The sequence below is a fragment of the Nycticebus coucang genome, chromosome 8 (assembly GCF_027406575.1).
Source record: "Nycticebus coucang isolate mNycCou1 chromosome 8, mNycCou1.pri, whole genome shotgun sequence".
NCBI classification, from domain to species: domain Eukaryota; kingdom Metazoa; phylum Chordata; class Mammalia; order Primates; family Lorisidae; genus Nycticebus; species Nycticebus coucang.
This window is the reverse complement of record NC_069787.1, coordinates 28,370,521-28,393,628: the sequence shown is the minus strand read 5'-3', so window position 1 is coordinate 28,393,628 and position 23,108 is coordinate 28,370,521. Positions and strand designations below refer to the sequence as shown.

At 39.3% G+C, this 23,108-nt stretch overlaps 1 non-coding gene across 1 annotated transcript; it reads right to left on the bottom strand.

The window, feature by feature from the left end:
* Positions 1 to 342: 342 nt before the first annotated feature.
* On the bottom strand, positions 343 to 445 carry LOC128592882 (U6 spliceosomal RNA). Its single transcript, XR_008382094.1, has one exon. It is a non-coding gene; the product is annotated as a U6 spliceosomal RNA (small nuclear RNA).
* Positions 446 to 23,108: the final 22,663 nt, after the last annotated feature.

The following is a 23,108-nucleotide window of genomic DNA, read 5'->3' as shown; positions in this document are numbered from 1 at the left end:
TTGGCTGGGGCCAGGTTCAAGCCCGCCACCCTTGGTATATGGGGCTGGCACCCTACTCACTGAGCCACAGGTGCTGCCCTGATAAAAGTCTTTGTTTTTCTTCTGGGCCAATGCCCAGTAATGGGATTGCAGGATCAAATGGGAGGTCTAATTTGACTTCTTTGAGGATTCTCCATATTTCCTTCCAAAAAAGGTTGCATTAGTTTGTAGTCCCACCTGCAGTGTAAAAGTGTTCCCTTCTCTCCGCATCTACGTCAGCATCAGCAGCTTTGAGATTTTGTGATGTGTGCCATTCTCACTGACATTAGGTGATATCTCAGAGTGTTTTTTTTTTCCAGCTTTTTAAATATGGAATGCTTCACGAATTTGCATGTCATCCTTGCACAGGGGCCATGTTAATCTTCTCTGTATCGTTCCAATTTTAGTATATGTACTGCTGAAGCAACCACTCAGAGTGGTTTTGATCTGCATTTCTCTGATGACTAGGGATGATGAGCATTTTTTCATATGTTTGTTAGCCATTTGTCTGTCTTTTTAAGAAAAGATTCTATTCATCTGTCTTCTCAGTGATATAAGGGATTGTTGAGTTCTCTGTAGATACTAGTTATCAAGCTTTTGTCTGATTCACAATATGCAAATATCTTTTCCCATTCTAAAGGTTGTCTATTTGCTTTGGTTTTTGTCTCCTTAGCTGTACAGAAGTAATTCAGTTTAATTAAATCCCAGTTATTTATTTTTGTTGTTACAATTGCCATGGAAAGTTTCCTCATAAAATCTTTCCCCAGGCTGATATCGTCAAGTGTTTTCCCCATACCTTGAGGATTTTTATTGTTTCATACCTTAAATTTAAATCTTTTAATCATCTTGAATCAATTTTTGTGAGTGGAGAAATGTGCAGTTTCAGTCTTTTACAAGTGGCTAACCAGCTCTCCCAGCACCATTTATGGAACAGGGATTCTTTTCCCCAGTGTATGTTCTTGTTTGGTTTATCAAAGATCAGGTGGCTATTAGATGTTAGTTTCATCTCATGGTTTTCTATTCAGTTCCAAATGTCTATGTCTCTATTTTTGTGCCAAATACCATGCTGTTTTGATCACTATGGCCTTGTAGTACAGCCTAAAGTCTGGTAGGCTGATGCTGCCAGCTTTGATTTATTACTAAGATTTGCCTTGGCTATACTGGGTTTTTTTCTGGTTCCATACAAAATGAAGAATTATTTTTTCAAAATCCTGAAAGTAAGATGTTAGCATTGAATCTGTAGGTTGCTTTGGGAAGTATAGACATTTTAACAATGTTTATTCTTCCCAGTCATGATTCTGCTATTTCTTAGGGTTTTGTAGTTTTCTTTATGGAGGTCCTTCACTTCTTTTGTTAGGTATATTCCTAGGTATTTCATTTTCTTTGAAGCTACTGTGAAGGGGATTGTGTCCTTGATTAGCTTCTCATCTTGGCTGTTATTGGCATATACAAAGGGTAACTGATTTATGGGCATTGATTTTATATCCTGAGACATTACTGTATTTTTTTTTTTATCACATCCAGGAGTCTTGTGGTCAAGTCTTTGAGGTTCTCTAAGTATAAGATCATTATCATCAGCAAAGAACTAGAGTTTGAACTCCTCTGCCCCCATTTGCATTCCTTTTATTTCCTTTTCTTGCCTGATTGTATTGGTTAGAACTTCCAGCACTATGTTGAATAGTAGTGGCAATAGAGGACAACCTTGTCTGGTTCTAAGTGGAAAAGCTTTCAGTTTTATTCCATTCAGTATAATATTAGCTGTGGGTTTGTCATAGATGGCTTCAATCAGATTAAGAAATGTGCCACCTATGCCTATATTCTTAAGTGTTCTAATTAGAAAAGAAAGCTGAATTTTATCAAATGGTTTTTCTGTATCTATTGAGAGGATCATATGGTCTTTGTTTTTGCTTCTGTTTATAGTGAATAACGTTTATATATTTATGTATGTTAAACCAGCCTTGCGTCCCTGTGATGACACCTACTTAATTATGATGTATGACTTCTTTAAGGAGAAGCTATAATCTATTGGCTAGGATTGTATTGAGAATTTTTGCATCTATAGTCCTTAGTGAAATTGGTCTGAAATTCTCCTTTTTTAGTTGGGTCATTTTCTGGTTTTGGTATCAGGGTAATGTTTGCTTCATAGAACGTGTTGGGGAACATTGAAATTTTAATGCCCATTGATTAGAATTGGTGAAGTAAATTAAAGTTCAACTTCATAATACTACAAAGCAATTAAAAATTACTATGTGAGAATACATATATTAATATATAAAGATAAATAAAATATTTTAGTTAAAAAGTAAGCTATAAAATAGTATGTAGTGTTGTTATAAGTTATCCATGTTATAGTAACTTTTAAAAGGTACAAAAGACCTAAAAACTGTATACATGTGGGGGGGGCGGAGACAAGATGGCTGACTGAAGCCAGCTTTCCACAGAGGCTCCCATCCAGAAGGAGAGTTAAAAGACAGAAGTTTAGCAAGTAACCTGGTGGATTAGAGCTGCACCAAGAGAGAAGGTTGAAGAATGCACATCAATCCTGCTGAGGTGAGCTGCAACCCCAAGGATACAAAGAAAAGGTACAAAATCCAACACCAAGTGGACGGGAGTCCCCTCCCCCATGAGAACAGCTCAGAGTGCCCCACAAACAAATGAGCAGAGTTCAAAGGTCCTCCCACTACACTCCAAGGGAGAGACCCTCTGAAAACTGGACCTACCTCCCCTATAGGGTGCCATGGTGTGCTCCTGCCAGGCATAAAACTGTATATATTCTCTACCTGCAATTCTGAGCTCCCAGCACTCCCCTCCACTCTCACTCTGAGGTCTGGAGGCCTGTCCCCAGGAGTCTAGATTCTTGGGTGTTTTCTTGAGAGGTATGGACAGGGACTGAACTGCTGCTGGTCAGTGCTGAGTCTGTGGCATGGGGGTGAGGAGAGGACAGTTGGCTGAGAGGGAACCACACCGGACTGATGGTGTCTCGAGGTGCAGAGCAGCAGCCATTTTTTGGCAACAAAAGAGCTCACTCCCAGATATTCTGAAGCAACACCCCCTGTCCTCCTGGGCAACCAGAGGAGGCCAGGCATCTTCCCAGGTGGCAACCACCATGGAACAGATCTGGGACGGAAATGCAGGCCCCCTGAGTAAAGGGTTTCCCTGAGAAGGTACTGGCCTGGGTGGAGCACGGGGACTAAAAAATGCACACGCAGAGCCTGGAAATTGCCAGGGTGGGGCTGACCCAGAGGACCACTTTACTGAGCCTAAGATGCACCCAACCCTCAGAGGATTGTCAGCCTATAGACAAAGGAAGGCAGGAGGCTAGAACTGACAGCTAACCGAATACAAACCTGCAGGAGCAAAGACAGGGCCTGAGGCGCAGGCTCTGGGAACTCAAAACAGCTTCTCTTCTGCAGGGGAATTTAGCAGGGACTGAAACAAATTCCCCACAAAGTTGTTCTGTTCTGTTCTGTCAATAACATTACAGGGGTGGGGCTGGAAGAGAGTAAACACCCCCCAGCCTCCATCAAGCGTCCGAGGTTGTCAGGCCTCACCTCCCAATGTGGCCTGCTGAGCAGAAATAGATTTCCTTGTGATTCAGGCAGGTGCAAACCCCTGGAGAATCTGTTCACTAGAGGCAACTGGGTCACAGCCCTGTGCAGCTATCAATGACTGGCTGTGACAGAGTGCAAAGTGGGGAAGGAGGCATCAACCTTCCCAGACTAATATATTTGCTAGGTGGGTCCTCCTGACTTCATGGAGCACCAGAGCAAGTCATATTTGAGTTGTCAACAGACCCCTGTGATCCATTTGCCAGAGACCTTTTAAGCTCTCCCACCTGAGACAGGTGCAGACTGAGAAAATGGATTTGGACCTTTTGAACTGAGCCAATCGCTGGGGACTATGCAAGTGGTGCCCTGGGTGTGTGTTTATAGGAAAGTTTGATTTTCCTTTTCCAATTGTTGCCTGTGGGGAGGTGGGGTGACTTAATTGCTGGTATTTCCCCACAGCTGAGACTTCAAACCAGAGTAACTGTTTCACTAGGGTTGAACAGAGACCAGCTAAAAACAAGACAGAACCACTTAGCCACACCACACCAAATAGGTCCCCAGTTTCTCAGGCCATAGCACTGTACGTGTACTCAACAAAGCTCCAGGGGAAAAAATCAAATGGTGTAAAACAATCATGTGGCGGAATCAGTGGAAAAACTCTGGTAACATGAATAACCAGAGTAGATCAACCCTGCCAAAGAAAGATATGGCAGATGTAACTGCAGATCCCATTCATAAACAGCTGGCAGAGATGTCAAAAATCGAATTCAAAATTTGGATTGCAAACAAGATTAATAGAATGGAGGAAAATTTGGAATTAGAAATTTGAGGAGCAATTCAAAAGTCGGAATTAGAAATTCGAGGAGAAATTCAATATTTGTCTCAAGAATTTAACAATTTAAAGACAAAACCATCAAAGATTTTGACACACTGAAGGAAGAATTTGCAGCCCTCAAAGATCTGAAAAATACAGTAGAATCCCTCAGTAACAGAGTGGAACAAGCAGAAGAAAGGATTTCTGACATTGAAGACAAAGCCTTTGAATGCTCCCAAACTCTCAAAAACGAAGTGAAATGGGGAGCAAAAACAGATCATTCTCACAGAGACCTCTGGGATAATTCAAAGAAGGCTAATATCCGCCTCAAAGTAACCCCTGAAAGTGATGAAGTAGCCTCGCAAGGCACAAGGGCCCTTCTCCATGAAATTATGAAAGAGAATTTTCTAAACATTCCAAGAGATTCTGAAATTCAGATAGCAGACAGTTTCAGAACCCCAGCATGACTCAATCCGAATAAGACATCCCCCAGGCATACCATAATTAACATCACTAAAGTTAATATGAAGGAAAAATTCTGAAAGCAGCCAGACGTAAGAAATCTCTTACCTACAAAGGGAAGAATATTAGAATGACTGCAGATCTCTCTGCTGAAACTTTTCAAGCCAGAAGAGGGTGGTCATCAACATTTAATGTTCTAAAGCAAAATAACCTTCAACCACAGATCCTGTATCCAGCTAAACTGAGTTTCATTTATGATGGAGAAATTAAATACTTTAATGACATTCATATGTTGAAGAAATTTACCATAGCCAAACCAGCTCTTCAGGATATTCTCAGACCTATCCTCCATAATGACCAGCACAATCCTCTACCACAAAAGTAAACTCACTCAGAAACTTTTGATCAAACTCCAACTTCCACAGTGAAGAAAGGATTAAAAATGTCCACTGGACTTTTGAAAAACTCGATACCCAAAATTTTACCAGATTTATCAATATTCAACATTAATGTGAATGGCTTAAACTGTTCTCTAAAGAAGCACAGGATAGCTGTCTGGATACAAAATCTCAGGCCAGATATTTGCTGCATACAAGAGTCACATCTTACCTTAAAAGATAAATATAGACTCAGGGTAAAAGGATGGTCATCCATATTTCAGCAAATGGTAATCAGAAAAAAGCAGGTGTTGCAATTCTATTTGCAAATACAATAGGCTTTAAACCAACAAAAGTAAGGAAGGATAAGAATTGTCACTTCATATTTGTTAAGGGTAATACTCAATGCGATGAGATTTCAATTATTAATATTTATGCACCCAACCAGAATGCACCTCAATTTATAAGAGAAACTCTAACAGACATGAGAAACTTGATTTCCTCCAGCTCTATGATAGTCGGAGATTTCAACACTCCTTTGGCAGTGTTGGATAGATCCTCTGAGAAGAACCTGAGCAAAGTAATTTTAGATTTAAACATAACCATCCAACATTTGGATTTAGCAGGCATCTACAAAACATTTCATCCCAACAAAACTGAATACACATACTTCTCATCAGCCCACAGAACATACTCGAAAATTGATCACATCTTAGGTCACAAGTCTAATCTCAGTAAATTTAAAGGAATAGAAATTACTCCTTGCATCATCTTGGACCACCATGGAATAAAAGTTGAACTCAGTAACAACAGGAATCTGCATAGTCATACAAAAACATGGAAGTTAAATAACCTTATGCTGAGAATAGCTGGGTCAGAGATGAGATTAAGAAGGAAATTGCCAAATTGTTGCAACAAAACGACAATGAAGACACGAAATATCAGAACCTCTGGGATAGCACAAAGTTAGTCCTAAGAGGGATATTTATAGCACTGCAAGCCTTCCTCAAGAGAACGAAAAGAGAGGAAGTTAAAAACTTAATGGGACATCTCAAGCAAGTGGAAAAGGAAGAATATTCCAACCCCAAACCCAGAAGAAGTAAAGAAATAACCAAAATTACAGCAGAATTAAATGAAATTGAAAACAAAAGGATTATACAACAGATCGATAAATCAAAAAGTTGGTTTTTTGAAAAGGTCAATAAAATAAATAAACCTTTGCCTAACCTAACCAGGAAAAAAAGAGTAAAATCTCTAATCTCATTAATCAGAAACGACCAATACAAAATAACAACAGACTCCTAAGAAATTCAAAAAATCCTTAATAAATATTACAAGAAACTTTATTCTCAGAAATATGAAAATCTGAAGGACATTGACCAATACTTGGAAGAATGTCACCTTTCAAGACTTAGCCAGAATCAAGTGGAAATGTTGAACAGGCCAATATCAAGTTCTGAAATAACATCAACCATACAAAATCTCCCTAAAAAGAAAAGCCCGGGACCAGATGGCTTCATGTCAGAATTCTACCAAACCTTTAAAGAGGAACTAGTACCTATATTACTCAACCTGTTCCAAAAGGTAGAAAAAGAAGGAAGACTACACAACATGTTCTATGAAGGAAACATCACCCTGATCCCCAAACCAGGAAAAGACTCAACAAGAAAAGAAAATGATAGACCAATATCACTAATGAATATAGATGCCAAAATATTCAGCAAGATCCTAACAAACAGAATGAAGCAACACATCAAACAAATTATACATCATGACCAAGTTGGTTTTATCCCAGGGTCTCAAGGCTGGTTCAATATATGTGAATTTATAAGTGCAATTCAGCACACAAACAAATTAAAAACCAAAGACCATACTATTCTCTCAATCAATGTAGAAAAAGCCTTTGATAATATGCAGCATCCCTTTATGATCAGAACACTTAAGAAAATTGGTATAGAAGGGACATTTCTTTTTTTTTTTTTGTGATTTTTTGGCCGGGGCTGGGTTTGAACCCGTCACCTCCGGCATATGGGACCAGCACCCTACTCCTTGAGCCACAGGCGCCGCCCAGAAGGGACATTTCTTAAACTGATAGAGACCATCTACAGTAAATCCACAGCCAATATCGTATTGAATGGAGTTAAATTGAAATAATTTCCACTCAGATCAGGAACCACACAAGGCTGCCCATTGTCTCCACTGCTCTTTAACATTGTAATGGAAGGTTTAGCCACCGCAATTAGGGAAGAAAAGGTGATCAAGGGTGTCCATATAGGGTCAGAAGAGATCAAACTTTCACTATTCGCAGATGATATCGTTGTATATCTGAAAAACACCAGGGATCCTACTACAAAACTCTTAGAAGTGATCAAGGACTTCAGTAGCATCTCAGGTTACAAAATCAACATTCATAAGTCGGTAGCCTTTATATATACCAACAATAGTCAAGCTGAGAAAACAGTTAAGGACTCTATTCCATTCACAGTAGTGCCAAAGAAGATGAAATATTTGGGAGTTTATCTAACAAAGGATGTGAAAGATCTATATGAAGAGAACTATGAAACTCTAAGAAAAGAAATAGCTGAAAATGTTAGCAAATGGAAAAACATACCATGCTCATGGCTGGGAAAAATCAACATTGTTAAAATGTCCATAGTACTCAAAGCAATATACAATTTTAATGCAATCCCTATTAAAGCTCCACTGTCATACTTTAAAGATCTTGAAAAAATAATACTTCATTTTATATGGAATCAGAAAAAAACTCGAATAGCCAAGACATTACTAAGAAATAAAAACAAAGCAGGAGGAATCATGCTACCACACCTCAGACTATACTATAAATTGATAGTGATCAAAACAGTATGGTACTGGCACAAAAACAGAGAAGTAGATGTCTAGAACAGAATGTAGAACCAAGAGATGAATCCAGCTACTTACTGTTATTTGATCTTTGACAAGCCAATTAAAAACATTCAGTGGGGAAAAGATTCCCTATTAACAAATGGTGCTGGGTGCACTGGCTGGCAACCTGTAGAAGACTGAAACTGGACCCACACCTTTCACCATTAACTAAGATAGACTCTCACTGAATTAAAGATTTAAACTTAAGACATGAAACTATAAAAATACTAGAAGAGAGTGCATGGAAATCCCTTGAAGAAATCGGTCTGGGCAAATATTTTATGAGGAGGACCCCCTAGGGAATTGAAGCAGCTTCAAAAATACACTACTGGGACCTGATTAAACTAAAAACCTTCTGCACAGCCAAGAACACAGTAAGTAAAGCAAGCAAACAGCCCTCAGAATTGGAGAAGATATTTGCAGGTTATGTCTCTGACAAAGGTTTAATAACTAGAATTCACAGAGAACTCAAATGTATTAGCAAGAAAAGAACAAGTGATCCCACCGCAGGCTGGGCAAGGGACTTGAAGAGAAACTTCTCTGAAGAAGACAGGCGCACAGCCTACAGACTTATGAAAAAATGCTCATCATCTTCAATCATCAGAGAAATGCAAATCAAAACTACTTTGAGATATCATCTAACTCCAGTAAGATTAGCCCATATCACAAAATCCCAAGACCAGAGATGTTGGCATGGATGTGGAGAAAAGAGAACACTTCTACACTGCTGGTGGGAATGCAAATTAATACATTCTTTTTGGAAAGATGTTTGGAGAACCCTTAGAGATCTAAAAATAGACCTGCCATTCAATCTTATAATTCCTCTACTAGGTATATACCCAGAAGACCAAAAATCACATCATAACAACGATATTTGTACCAGAATGTTTATTGCAGCCCAATTCATAATTGCTAAGTCATGGAAAATGCCCAAGTGCCCATTGATCCATGAATGGATTAATAAACTGTGGTATATGTACACCATGGAATACTATGCAGCCTTTAAGAAAGATGGAGACTTTATCTCTTTTATGTTTACATGGATGGAGCTGGAACATACTCTTCTTAGTAAAGTATCTCAAGAATGGAAGAAAAGTATCCAATGTACTCAGCCCTACTATGAAACTAATTTATGGCTTTCATATGAAAGCTATAACCCAGTTATAACCTGAGAATAGTGGGAAGGGGGAAAGGGAGGGGAAGGAGGGGGGAGGATGGGCAGAGGGAGGGTGATTGGTGGGATTACACCTGTGGTGCATCTTACAAGGGTACATGTGAAACTTAGTAAATGTAGAATATAAATATAAATCTCTAAATAAGCTTAGAGATTTCCAATGTAGAATTTTAAACTGGATACAATAGGATTTATTACTCCCAGGTTTCAAATAAAACTTAAGGATTTGTTCAGTTTAATGAAGAAGTCAGAACGCAGCATTTATTTTTAACACAATAACTAAGAAAATGCCAGGAAGGCTATATTAACCAGTGTGATGAAAATGTGTCAAATGGTCTATAAAACCAGTGTATGGTGCCCCATGATCGCATTAATGTACACAGCTATGATTTAATAATAAAAAAAGTGTATACATGTATATAAGTGTACACAATGTGATCTCACTTGAGATTACCCCATTTATGTCCCGATACCTAAATGTACATATATATGAATGGCATAGTCTAGATGGCTATGTGCCAAAATGTTAGTGTGAATCTCTCTGGGTAGTAAGTTTACTTTCTATATATTAAACTTTCTATCTTTTCTGAATATTTTTAATAAGTATATATTATTTCTAGATTATAAAAACTGTTTTGAAAAGAATGTTAGTGCTAGAAAATATCTTCCAATTATCAGATTCAAATTATTCATTTCATAGACAGGAAAAGTGACTGGCTTAAGGTCACTGACAGTTCATTTCAAAGCAAGACCCTAACTTCCCCTTGAGGATCCCATTACTATGTCTTCTCTACTTAAGGCAGGTTTTCTGGTAGGAGGTTTCTCAGACACTCTTATAAATAGACTTCTGTAAGACTTGTCCTCCTAAGTCTCCAAACTAGAGCATTGACCCAATCTGGGAACACCACTACATAGGTTTTAAGTTAAACACAAATACAAGGTAATTCATGCTAGGTAATTTATGCTAGCTTGGGCAAAGGTGTTATAGGAAATCATATGTGGAAATAAAACTGTTACCATAAGCCACAGTGGTCCAGGAAGCCTTCACGAAAGGCAAGTGAAGAGAGCATTCACGTACATGCACACACATACAAGTAGACAAGACATGCTCAACTAGTGTCCAAATCACAAAGAGGAAAGAATAACAGTTGGTGTCAGGCTCACTGGGTGCAGCTGTGCAGGTTGAACTCTGAACATGAGGGTGAGAGGACCATTTACATTATAGAGTATAAAAGTTTATGTGGACAATGTGCAAATATGTACAATGGTACCACAAGATCCAGGGTTGTATTGGGATTAGGGAAAGCTTTGTGGAAAGGGAATGTCCTTGAGATTAACATTTCAGGAAAAATCCAATTCTTAGTGGTTTAGTGACATTGACTGCTAATATTCTCAATAATTTTTGTAGTATCTACAGTGAATGTATATAAGATTAAAAACTACAACAATTAGGGCGGCGCCTGTGGCTCAGTGAGTAGGGCGCCAGCCCCATATGCCGAGGGTGGCGGGTTCAAACCCAGCCCCGGCCAAACTGCAACCAAAAAATAGCCGGGCGTTGTGGCGGGCGCCTGTAGTCCCAGCTGCTCGGGAGGCTGAGGCAAGAGAATCGCGTAAGCCCAAGGGTTAAGAGGTTGCTGTGAGCCGTGTGACGCCATGGCACTCTACCCGAGGGCAGTACAGTGAGACTCTGTCTCTACAAAAAAAAAAAAAAAAAAAAAAAACTACAACAATTAAAGATATTCAGACTTCTCCTTCAAATCAAATAAATTATCTTAATTGAAAACAAATCCAATGAGGCTTTAGTGTACTCTTGGACATATTAGGTTTACTTATCTCTGTTGAAATTAATCATATTTCTCAAAGTAATTCCTGAGAAATATGAAACTGATCATATACACACTGATAAAAATGTCTTTCCCACGTTGGCTGACATGAATCAGCTTTTTCTTTAACTTCACTGCTTAAGATAATTACTTGTATTTATAAAGAGTGCCTCTTTGACTTAGAGGTTTCCAATGTAGAATTTTAAACTGGATACAATAGGATTTATTACTCCCGGGTTTCAAATAAAACTTAAGGATTTGTTCAGTTTAATGAAGAAGTCAGAACGCAGCATTTATTTTTAAATGAAAGGGAAAATAATTATCCTTCCCCCTTCCCTTTGCTTTACCAGTTGTTTTCCCTTCCTTTTTCTCCCTCTAACCCTGCCAGCTTCAATTCAACAGGGTGCTGAGCAAATAAATATTCATAAACAAATGTATTAGGGATAATGAGAGCCACGTTTCTCAATGCCAGAGAAAATAGCTATAATTGAGGAAGAAAGAAGGCAAGAAAAAGCCCAGTGGTGTTGAATCAGAATTTGAGATAGCAGCTTGAAATCATGGTTTTATAACAGATAGTATATACTATATATTTATATACAAATATTTATAAATACCGGGGGGCCAAAAACATGTATACATGTTGTAAGAGATGTTCTGTATGTACTACTTTTTGGAGTCGAATTGAATTATAGTAGCAAAGTATAGTATGACGTTCACTCAAAAGATGGCATCAATAAAATGAATGCTGATGTCACTGTGTGACAGGCAGGACAGTCGATGAGAACGGCAAAGTACAGTGGTTGTTCCAGGAGCACAAGACCATTTTGAAGCAGTATGTGAAATGCATGAACATTGTGGAAGTGCAATAATAATGGAAGTGTGAGTATACAACCGAACATCCAATGCACCTCATCATTGCACACATTTGTGATAAGTTTGAGATACTTGGTGCCGAGTGTGAAGAAACTAAAACCTCTTGCAGAGACATATAGGTGACACTGCTCAAGCAGTGGTTTGGCATAACCAGAAGTTTCTGAGTCTCTCTTGTAATTGCAGAAGTCAAAGGTGACTTGTACTCATCTTTTGTTATCAGTGTATATTGAATATTACAATTTTAATACAGTTTTTTTCTCTTAAAATATGTATACTTTTTTGGTACCTTCTGTATTTTGTCATTTTTTTATATTATGTAAAAACCCTTATTTACTTTTTATTAAAGTTTTCTTAAAATAATTTTTAAAAAGATAATCACAAACTGGGCGGCGCCTGTGGCTCAATGGGTAGGGTGCCGGTCCCATATGCCGGAGGTGGCGGGTTCAAGCCCAGCCCCGGCCAAAAATAAAAAAAAAAAAAAAAAAGAAAGTGGATCTAAAAAAAAAAAAAAGATAATCACAAACTTAAAGAAAAGTTGTCAGTATAGTCCAAAAGTGTCCTTAATCTCCTTCTCTTGAACTCCCTAATTATTAGCATTTTACATTTACTCCATCTCCCATGCTCTTATATGTATTCATTGACATTTTGGGGGACTTTTTGAGAGCAAGCTAAACATGATGTTCCATCATCCCTAAACATTCCAGTGTATGTTTCCAAAAAACAAGGGCATTCTCCTACAAAATGAGCATCCAGGCCTCCTACCTGGTACAGTACAGATCCAATGCACGAATGCCTTCCAAATTTTGCTTCACAATAATGTTTCTTTCCCTTTCTGGTCCAGGGTTAGTTTGTACTTTGTTATCAAGTGATAAATTTGAGTTTATAATATGTATAATATTTTTGGCACCCCCAGTGAATAACAGTATTGTCTTCCATTTATTGAGAACTGAGCACTGTATGTGCCTTTTCTCTTACCCTTTGAGGAGCCATCTGGAGAGATACTATGTCTCCCCTATAAAGTGGAGATGACAGGCTAAGAGAAATCAAGTTACTTGCCCAAAATCACTCTGCCAGTTCAGATCAGAGCCCTTAAGCTTCAAACCTGGGCAACATAGTTCCCAAACACACATTCTCACTCACAATGCTGTGCAGTTTCTGTGTGGAATGACCCAATAGGGCATTGTTATTATTTTTATTAATAGTATTATGATTAAGAACATCCTATGATCCAGACACTGTGCTAGTCATTCTCATGTGCATTCTATCTTCTAAGTTTACAACTTTGTGAAGGCAGCACCTTTCTTATCCCCATTTTATCCTTGAGATATTGACTCCAAAAAAAGTTCGATTTACATAGCTGAAAAGTGTGGGAGCTGGCATTTGGAACCCAGCTCTATCTGGTTTCAAAGCTGCTGCTTGTCATGCTAAGAGAAATTTCTTAATGAATGGTGAGAGTATGAAGGGTGCAGAGGAGCCAGTTATAAGTGTTAGGCCCCAGGCTTTGGGACTGTGCTGATTCTAAATTGTCTTATAAATATACAGGGCAGACTTGGCCATCAGACACAGTGTACAAAGTGCCTATTGCTCAGGATACCCTTAGGAGCCCACACAAATGTTATCATTTATTTCTAAATCAAATTACAAAAAATCAACATAATCTATCTTGGATTACATTTGTTTTAATACCAAAGTAGTGATAAAATCTAATCTTTAATTTTTTTTTTTTTTGAGACAGAGTCTTATTATGTCACCCTCGGTAGAGTGCTGGGCCATCATAGCTCACAGCAACCTCAAACTCTTGGGCTTAAGTGATTCTCTTGCCTCAACCTCCCAAGTAGCTGGGACTACAGGTGCCCACCACAATGCCTGGCTATTTTTTTGTTGCAGTTGTTATCATTGTTGTTTAGCTGGCCTGGGCCATGTTTGAACTGACCTGCCTCAGTATATGTGGCTGGTGCCATAACAACTGTGCTATGGGCACCGAACCAAATCTTTAGTTTTTTTTTTTAATGGAGGAAAGTAGAGTTGGAGAACATTCTCTTTACTAAAGAATCACAATAATGGAAAAGCAGGTATCCAATGTATTCGATACTAATATGAGGACAGTAGATGAACTATTACATGCTCACACAAGAGAAAAACTCAATTCAATTCAAATTAGGGGCAGGGAAGGGAGGAGGGAGAAAGGAGGAGGAGGAAGATTTTTGTGCTTCCATCTAATGGGCACAACGTAGGAGAATATGACACACCTGCTGAGTACAGGACACAACTACAACAGGGACCTTACCTAACAAATGCAAACATTATAACCTAATTGTTTGTATCCTCCTATTAATTTGAAAAAAAATGGAAGAAGGGACTTATGAATGTAAAAGTGCCTATGGCCCATGAAAGTCACAATGTAGCTCTGCAGGTCTATTTTTTTTTAGAAATCAGCAAGTGAAAATGTACCTTGCTCAGGCTACATACAAGTCACATTCAGCAAATGGATAACTCTGAATTATGGATGGCTTCACTCAAGACAGATGGCATTATTTAAAATCTTCTGCAAGGAGCAAATTGTATTGACTTCATGCAGTTGAAAAGGATTAGCCATGAAGTTGAAAAACAAAAAAATATTCAGTCCATGGGGAAAAGATATTAAAGTCATATCTCAAAGCAACAAGACAAAAGCAATAGTGGGCTCATGATTTGGCAGATGACCTTTTATTGTGTTTTTGTTGTCATTAGCCATTCTCCTACAGATCTTTCAATGTGACAGTATTGTGTTAATGTCAATTTTTTATATGAGATTCTACTAGTCAGCAATTGAGAAATAGTTTGATGACATGAAAAGTGTGGATGAGCATTTTTTTTTCTTTTAATTATATGGCGTTCTCCAGCAGTGAGAATACATTTTATTTTGAATCAAAGAAAAGTCAACCAAATTTAAGCCAAATTATTAAAGTTATTAAATCATGCAGCTGAAAATATCAAGGCTAGTTTGCCCTCAGGCTTGGCCTGTTCAAGGCTTAAACAAAATGACCAGACCTTGTTCCTTCCCATCTCTCAGTGTGGCTTAACCGTCTCCTCTGTTACTTTCCTTTTCAGCCTATGGGTGATAACAACACAGTGACAACAGTTCCAAATCCTAAGGGAAAGGAAGAGTTTTCCTCAACATTCTCATAAAACTGTTAGGCCCAGCTTGGGAAACATCCCTACTCCTGATCACTATGGCCAGTGCTCATTGGCTGAGGCCTGGATTATAAATTCTTCCCTTGGTTAAAATTGAGGGAGAACTAGATTCCTTGATGGGAAGTCAGGGTAAATAAAAGCTATCAGCAAACACAAACAAAACCCCCAAAGTCTCTCTGTGCTCCCAAATCTATGACTTCAGCCTCTAGGGATATATTCCTGGACATATACAGAGGAGGCCAAAAAAATCCATTTAAGAGAAAACCCAATCCTATTCATATCTGCTGCGTGGTGATGCTGGCATTCGTTTGATTAATGCCTCTTTTGAGTTAATGTCATACTACACATTGTTACCATAATTCTATTCAACTTTGGAAAGTAATTGATAGATAACATCGCTTAAAATGTGTGTACATTTTGTTGGCACCCTGTATATAAGAGGTGGTTTGGCTTAGTGTTAGGGACACAGGCTCTAAAATCAGAGCATCTGTATCACTCTTTCATTTGGGCAGGCAATTTAACCATTATTCCTTAGTTGCATCGTTTGTGAAATTGGGATGATAACAGCACATCCCTCACCTTGTTTTACATGTGTCCAAGGAAGAACCTGGCATACAAGCAAAATTTAAAACAAAGCAAATTACGTTGCCACTGTTCTGAACACCAAGGCACAGCACAGAATTTGAAAACCAGCAGAATAATTATTATTAGATCGTAAAAGCCAAAATGTCTGATGCCAAATCAAAAGTTTAGTTTATTATATCTCAAACAAGAAACGGTGCAATTAATCAATGTATGCACCTAAACTATGAACAGTTTTGCCGTCTTAACAGTAGCTTGTGTACGCCAATGGCAAGAAGCCTGGAGAGCCAGTGGCCATGAAATTGCACAGGGTGTTTCCCACAGCTTGTTGAGAACTGAATATTTTCCTCACGAGAGGAAATCTGGAAGAAGCAGTAGTCAGTTGGTGAGGGGGCTGATGAATACTGTGGACGACAGTGTTTCTGTTTCACGAGAGAACTCACATTCAAAAATAACAAGAGTTTTTGACTTATCCATGGTTTTGCAAAACTTCACAATCTCAAGCCCAATCTGCATTTGAAAGAATGAGGATGTACCTTCACAATAAAAAAAAAAAAAAGAATTGTCAAAGTGAAATATCAGAGATACCAACTGTCCAACTCAGTAGTTAAGGAAATGGGACATTTCCTACATAATAACTTGATATATTTCAAAGTTTCTATAAAAGTAAAATTCAAATATTCTCACAATAAAAACATGAGAAGTATTCAGGTGATGGATATCCAGGGTGGCCATAAAGTTTGTGTATAATTTTGCACGTGAACTTTATGGCCACCCTGTATTAATTAGCTTGCTTTAATTACCATAATGTGTATATATATCGAAATACCACATTGCAGCCCACAAGTATATACAATTATTTGTTAGTTTTAAAATGTGATGAGTACCTGGGAATTCATTAATTTTTTTTCTAACTTCTGTTTTTGTTAAAAAATGTTTCTTTTTAATGTTTAAAAAGAACATACAGAGAGGTGCAAAGTCAGGGCTAAGAAGAACCCCAAACCTCAGCTCTTCTCTGCTTTTACCTCAGCATGACATGACCAGTGCAGGAAGCCAGTGAGGAAGGAAAAGAAGTTTCTGCTGTGAACAAGACATTCTTGAATCATAAATTCTAGTTTTTTCTGAGACAGCTGTGATGGCCAATGTTCTCCTTCATACATTCAGTTTCTTCACTTGCAAAATGAGACAATTAAGATACACCAGTGGTTTCTAAGCTTAAGAAAAATCAGTTGTTGTTACTGTTGTAGTTTTGGCCAGGGTTGGGTTTGAACCCACCACCCTCGGTACATGGAACTGACGCCTTCTCCCTGAGCCACAGGCGCCGCCTAGTACCAGAATTTTTTTGTCAAGTGAATGCTTATACAGAAGTCTAGTAAGTGAAACGGATGTAAGTGGAAATGCATGGTTTGAAAGGGAGGATTAAAAGAAAGTACTGCCTCCCCACAACCAGAGAGGTAGGGAGGGAGGTGGGGTACCCAACCTCTCTGAGGTTCCTGAGATCTTTCTTGCAGTCTCTAGTTCCTGGTAACCAAGGATAAATGCCCCTGATATTAAAAATTATTTATGGATTATTTACCATTATCAGGCTCTGTTAGGCACAACATAACCACATAATACCATTTACTTCTGGCAATAACACTAGGAAGGAAGTGATTGTCATACCCATTTTATAGATCACCAAACTGAGGCCCAGAGAATTCTGTGTCCATTATCACACAGCCAGCAATATGGAAGAGTCATGGACTCACACCATGTCAGTCACTGTACCACAGTGGCTTACAAAGGCCCTTCTCTCCAATTTGCCTTCCCTCCCACCATCCAACCTCAGTTGCTCTATGAAAACAGAAGGGCATGGCGTTTGAATATACAGTGTCAACTCTAGTCCTGATTTGAAAAAAAATAAAAATCTCCCCCATAATGTTAAGACGTACAATGTGGACTTTCAGAGAGCCCATGTCTGAAGACAGTGAAACTCATTCAATTTTTCCTTTTTTTCCTATTAGCCCATTGCTCTGATAAAAGAAAAAAGGAAATTAATTAAATGAGCTTCAGTACCTGCCTGAAAGAAACCAGGAAACATCAAAGTCTCTTATGAATGGTACTAAGTAGGTCTGAGAAATCACCTGATGCCAATATTTCATTATTTTCCTGACACCAGTTACTGGGTGTGAATGTGATTACAAAAAAATGGAATTGATGTTCCCCCTCAAAAAAATCTCTGAGCAACCATACATAGCAGTGTGTGTTTGTTTAATGCAGTGATTTTCAACCAGTGTGCCTCATGAGAGGATCTTAGGTATACTGGGAAAATTTTAAAGATCGTTAGTTAAATTACTTTTGGAAGAAGTTCAAAGCATAGTAAGTATTCTTTTTTTTTAACTCTTTTTTTTTTTTTGATCAAAATAATTTAAGTGTGCTGTGAAATAAAAAAGGCTAAAAAACTCTGGTTTAATATGTCTTTGCCTAATCAAATTCTTCTCAAAACTGCTTTTTGGGGAATAAGCTGATGGCTCAAATTCGTTTTAGGTGGCGCTTGCCTCAAGGGCAAAAAAACGATGTTAAGTGCCATTTACTGCAAGGAGCAGGTATCTCCAGGTGCTCTCCTCAGCCTCTTTTTCTTCTGGATCTTTGTACAGATGTGTCCACCCACATCTGGGCAGTCTTTTTCATTCAATCAGGATTTTCAAGCTTAAATCTCAAAATAATCCCATGTTCTCCCAAACAATTCCAGATCAGGACAATAAATTACATGTGTCTTTACTGTCTTTTTCATTAATCCATGTTCCCATCTCAAAATATCTTTTTTTTTTTTTTTCTTCTCTATACGCATCCTGTTTCTATGATGTTTCCTGGTCTTCTCCTTTGAGGCTTTAAGCTCCATGAGGATGAGGTGCTGTCCAGCTTCCTTCCAGAGCCCACAATGGTAGGTCATGCTTTTTAGGCCTCCAATAAATATTTGGTAAGTTCCTCTGCAGAGTAAATGAAGAGTTAAAAAGCATCCCTAATCATCAGAGAAATGTAAGTCAAAACCACCCTGAGATATCACCTAACTACAGTGAGAATAGTCCATATTACAAAGTCCCAAAGCTACAGAAGCTGGCATAGATGTGAAGATAGGAGAACACTTTTATGCTGTTAGTGGGACTGCAAATTAATACAGCCTCTGTGGAAAGAAGTATGGAGAATCCTCAAAGAACTCAAAGTAGACCTTCCATTTGATCCTGCAATCCCATTACTAGGCATCTACCCAGAAGGAAACAAAATAATTTTATCGTAAGGACATTTGCACTAGATTGTTTATCACAGCTCAATTTGCAATTGCCAAGATGTGAAAACAACCTAAGTGTCCATTAACCCAGAAATGGCTTAACAAGCTGTGGTATATGTATACCATGGAATACTATTTAGCCTTAAAAAAAGATGGAAACTTTACATCTTTTGTATTAACCTGGATGGAGTTGAAACACATTCTTCTTTGTAAAGTATCACAAGAATGAAAAAGCAGGTGTCCAATGTACTCAATACTAATATGAAACCAGTAGATGAACTAATCCACACCCACACAAGAGAAAAACTCAATTCAATTCAAGTCGGGGCCGGAGAGGAGGGTTGGTGTGCTCCCACCTAATGGGCATAATGGAAGTGTGTATGGCACGCCTCCGGGGTGCAGAACACAACTGCAACAGGGAATTACCTAACAAATGCAATTGTAACCTAATTGTTTGTACCCTCATATTAACCTGAAATTTAAAAAGGAGATTCATTGGGGAAAAAAAGTTAAAAACAGGGCGGTGCCTATGGCTCAAAGGAGTAGGGCGCCGGCCCCATATGCTGGAGGTGGCGGGTTCAAGCCCAGCCCTAGCCAAAAACTGCAAAAATAAATAAATAAATAAATAAAACTAAACATACTTAAAAAAAAAACTCTACTTTAAAAAAAAAATAGTTAAAAACAGGGACCTGAAAACTGCTCAAGGGGGGTTTTAATTTCCACATTTCATATTTTTATTTTGCTATTACACATACACAATTCTTAGTAGGGAATGTCTTATGATGCTCAAGAGTTACACATAATAGGCATTATTATTACTTCTATGCAATGAATCTCCCTTTTCTGGAATCTACATTAACATTTTATTTATTTATTTATTTATTACTTTTATTTAACTTTCTTTTTGAGACAGAGTCCAAAGCCATCGCCCTGGGTAGAGTGCTGTGCTGTTACAGCTCACAGCAACCTCCAACTCTTGGGTTTAAGCGATTCTGTTGCCTCAGCCTCCCAAGTAGCTGGGACTACAGGTGTCCACCAAAACACCCGGCTATACATTAACATTTTAAATAGAATTGGAGGAAAATCAACTTAGAGTTTTAAAGCATCAGTGATTCTAGAGTCTATAAGTCTGTATGTGTATACTGACAACCTTTATATCCCTGGCACCGTAAGATATCCTATGAGAAAAGATGGGGTCATGGGAATTCAGTTACCATTTGCAAGGATTTGGTAATATTGTTAAGGAAATCTAAGGACTTGTCTTTTGTTAGAGAAAACCTATGGAGACTTTATGGCCTTAAGTTATGGAAACTGCTTCCCAGTGGCAGCCTGGACCAGTGACTCCCAGACATTTGTGTTTGGATCAGTTATGATGCAACTCACATTTGGGGTCTGATGTCAGGTTCTCAAGTAAGGACGCTGAACACACACACACACACACATATACACATACACACACAGACACACACAGACATACACATACATACACACACACAGACACACACAGACACATACACACACATACACGGACACACAGACACACACACAGAGACACACACAGACATACACACAGACACACACAGACATAGACACACAGACACCCACAGACATACACACAGACACCGACAGACATACATAGACACCAACACAGACACACACACAGACATACACAGACACCCTCAGACACACAGACACACACAGACATACACAGACACACAGACACACATAGACATACATAGACACCCACAGACACACACACACACAGACACCCACAGACATACACAGACATACATACAGACACACAGAGACACACAGACACATACACAGAGACACACACAGACACACATAGACATACACAGACACACACACACAGATACACAGACACACACACAGAGACACACACAGACACACATAGACATACACAGACACACACACACAGAGACACACACAGACACACATGTACATACACAGACACACACACAGACACAGACACCCACAGACATACACACAGACACACACACAGACACACAGACAGACACACACACAGAGACACACACAGACACACAGATACACACACAGACACACATAGACATACACAGACACACACACACAGAGACACACAGAGACACACATATACATACACAGACACACATAGACACCCACAGACACACACACAGACACAGACACCCACACACCCAGAGACACGCACAGACACACATAGACACCCACAGACACACACACAGACACCCACAGACATACACACAGACACACACAGATACACACACAGACACACACATAGACATACACAGACACACACAGACACACATAGACACCCACAGACACACACACAGACACACATAGACACCCAAAGACACCCACAGACACACACACAGACACACACACAGATACACACACAGAGACACACATAGACTTCCACAGACACACACACAGACACAGACACCCACAGACATACACACACAGAGACACACACAGACACCCACAGACACACACACAGACACACACACAGATACACACACAGAGACACACACAGACACACATAGACTTCCACAGACACACACACAGACACACACAGACACAGACACACACAGACATACACACACAGAGACACACACAGACACACACACAGACATACACAGCACACACAGAGACACACACAGACATACACAGACACACATGTACACACTCAGACATGCTATTTATCTGATCATTATTTCATAAAAGGACATTGTAGTATTTTTTTGAAAGGGATAAAAGAAAATGCTTTCAATGGATTAAATTTAGATTTATGTAAAATTCATCATGTTGTTATGTGTGGGTGGGGGTTCCCCATATTCACTGGGAAGTAACAGAAATTCTGCTACCAAGCCCAGCCTGGGTGCCTCTGGTGCGGTGACTGTGATTGTGAGGCTCTCCGCGTGTGAAGCGCTTGTTGGTATCATATCTCAGGAAGACAGTGAATGAGTGGCTTGGCGGTGGCAGGGGTGTTAATCAAGATCTAGCACACTCAGGAGCTTTCTGTCCACTTCAAGATCTAGCACACTCAGGAGCTTTCTGTCCACTTCACACAGCTAGTTTCACAGCAAACATCTGGGGTATTTGCCTCCAGCTCCTGGGAAATGAGGACACATGTCAGGAAGGAGGTTTAGCCAGCTGTCAGCTGGCAGTGGGCAATGTAGGAAGTTGGCTGGGTGTGGAGAGGAAATGGCGTGAATTGTAGGAAGCATAAATCCTGATAGTGCCCAAGGGTGGGGTAATGAACTCTGGGCTTCCCCATGCTTTGATACAGTCTTCCTGGAGTAGGGCAGAAGCCAGAAATAGGCAGTGAGACCCTATGCTTCCCTATTACAAGCTGATGTTTCATGCCTCATTCTGGTATAGTCTGGTCTGGCAGAGATACTGAGCCGGAAGGAGTGATTCTGGTGTGGTATGGGTGCTGTTGAGGACTCTAAGGAACTCAGAAAGCTTTCCTTGCCTTTCCTTCCCTTTCCTTCTCTTTTTTTTTGAAATGGGATGGAGCGCCCAATCACAGCTTGCTTGCAGTCTTGACTGCCTGGGCTCAAGCAACTGCCCTGCCTCAGCCTCCCAAGTAGCTGGGACTTGTAAGCACACACCATACCTGGCTAATTCTTATTATTTTTGGTAGAGACAGGGCCTCACTGTGTTGCCCAGGCTGATCCCAAACTCCTGGCCTCAAGCAGTCCTCCCATCTTGGCTTCCCAGTGTTGGAATTACAGGATGAGCCATCACACCTGGCCCACAAAGCTTTCTGTAAGTTTTGCTAGACCCTTTGGAAAGTTTCAGATCTAGAGTTTTCTGGGTCAGCCACACACACACACACACGTACCTCAGGATCAAGGTAACCTAGGCAGACCCAGAATCAAGAAACAAGATTATTCTTTCCACTTTATTTTTTACTGTAGAAGAAGAACTAAAGGGAAAAATTAGATCTAAAGGTGCCATAAATGTGTATGTAAGCAGACATTACTGTATAAAGCAGCAGTCTGTCCAACAGACACAGACTTGAGCTGTCTGTGTCGTTTTCGTGTTCTAGTAGCCACATTAAACCAAGT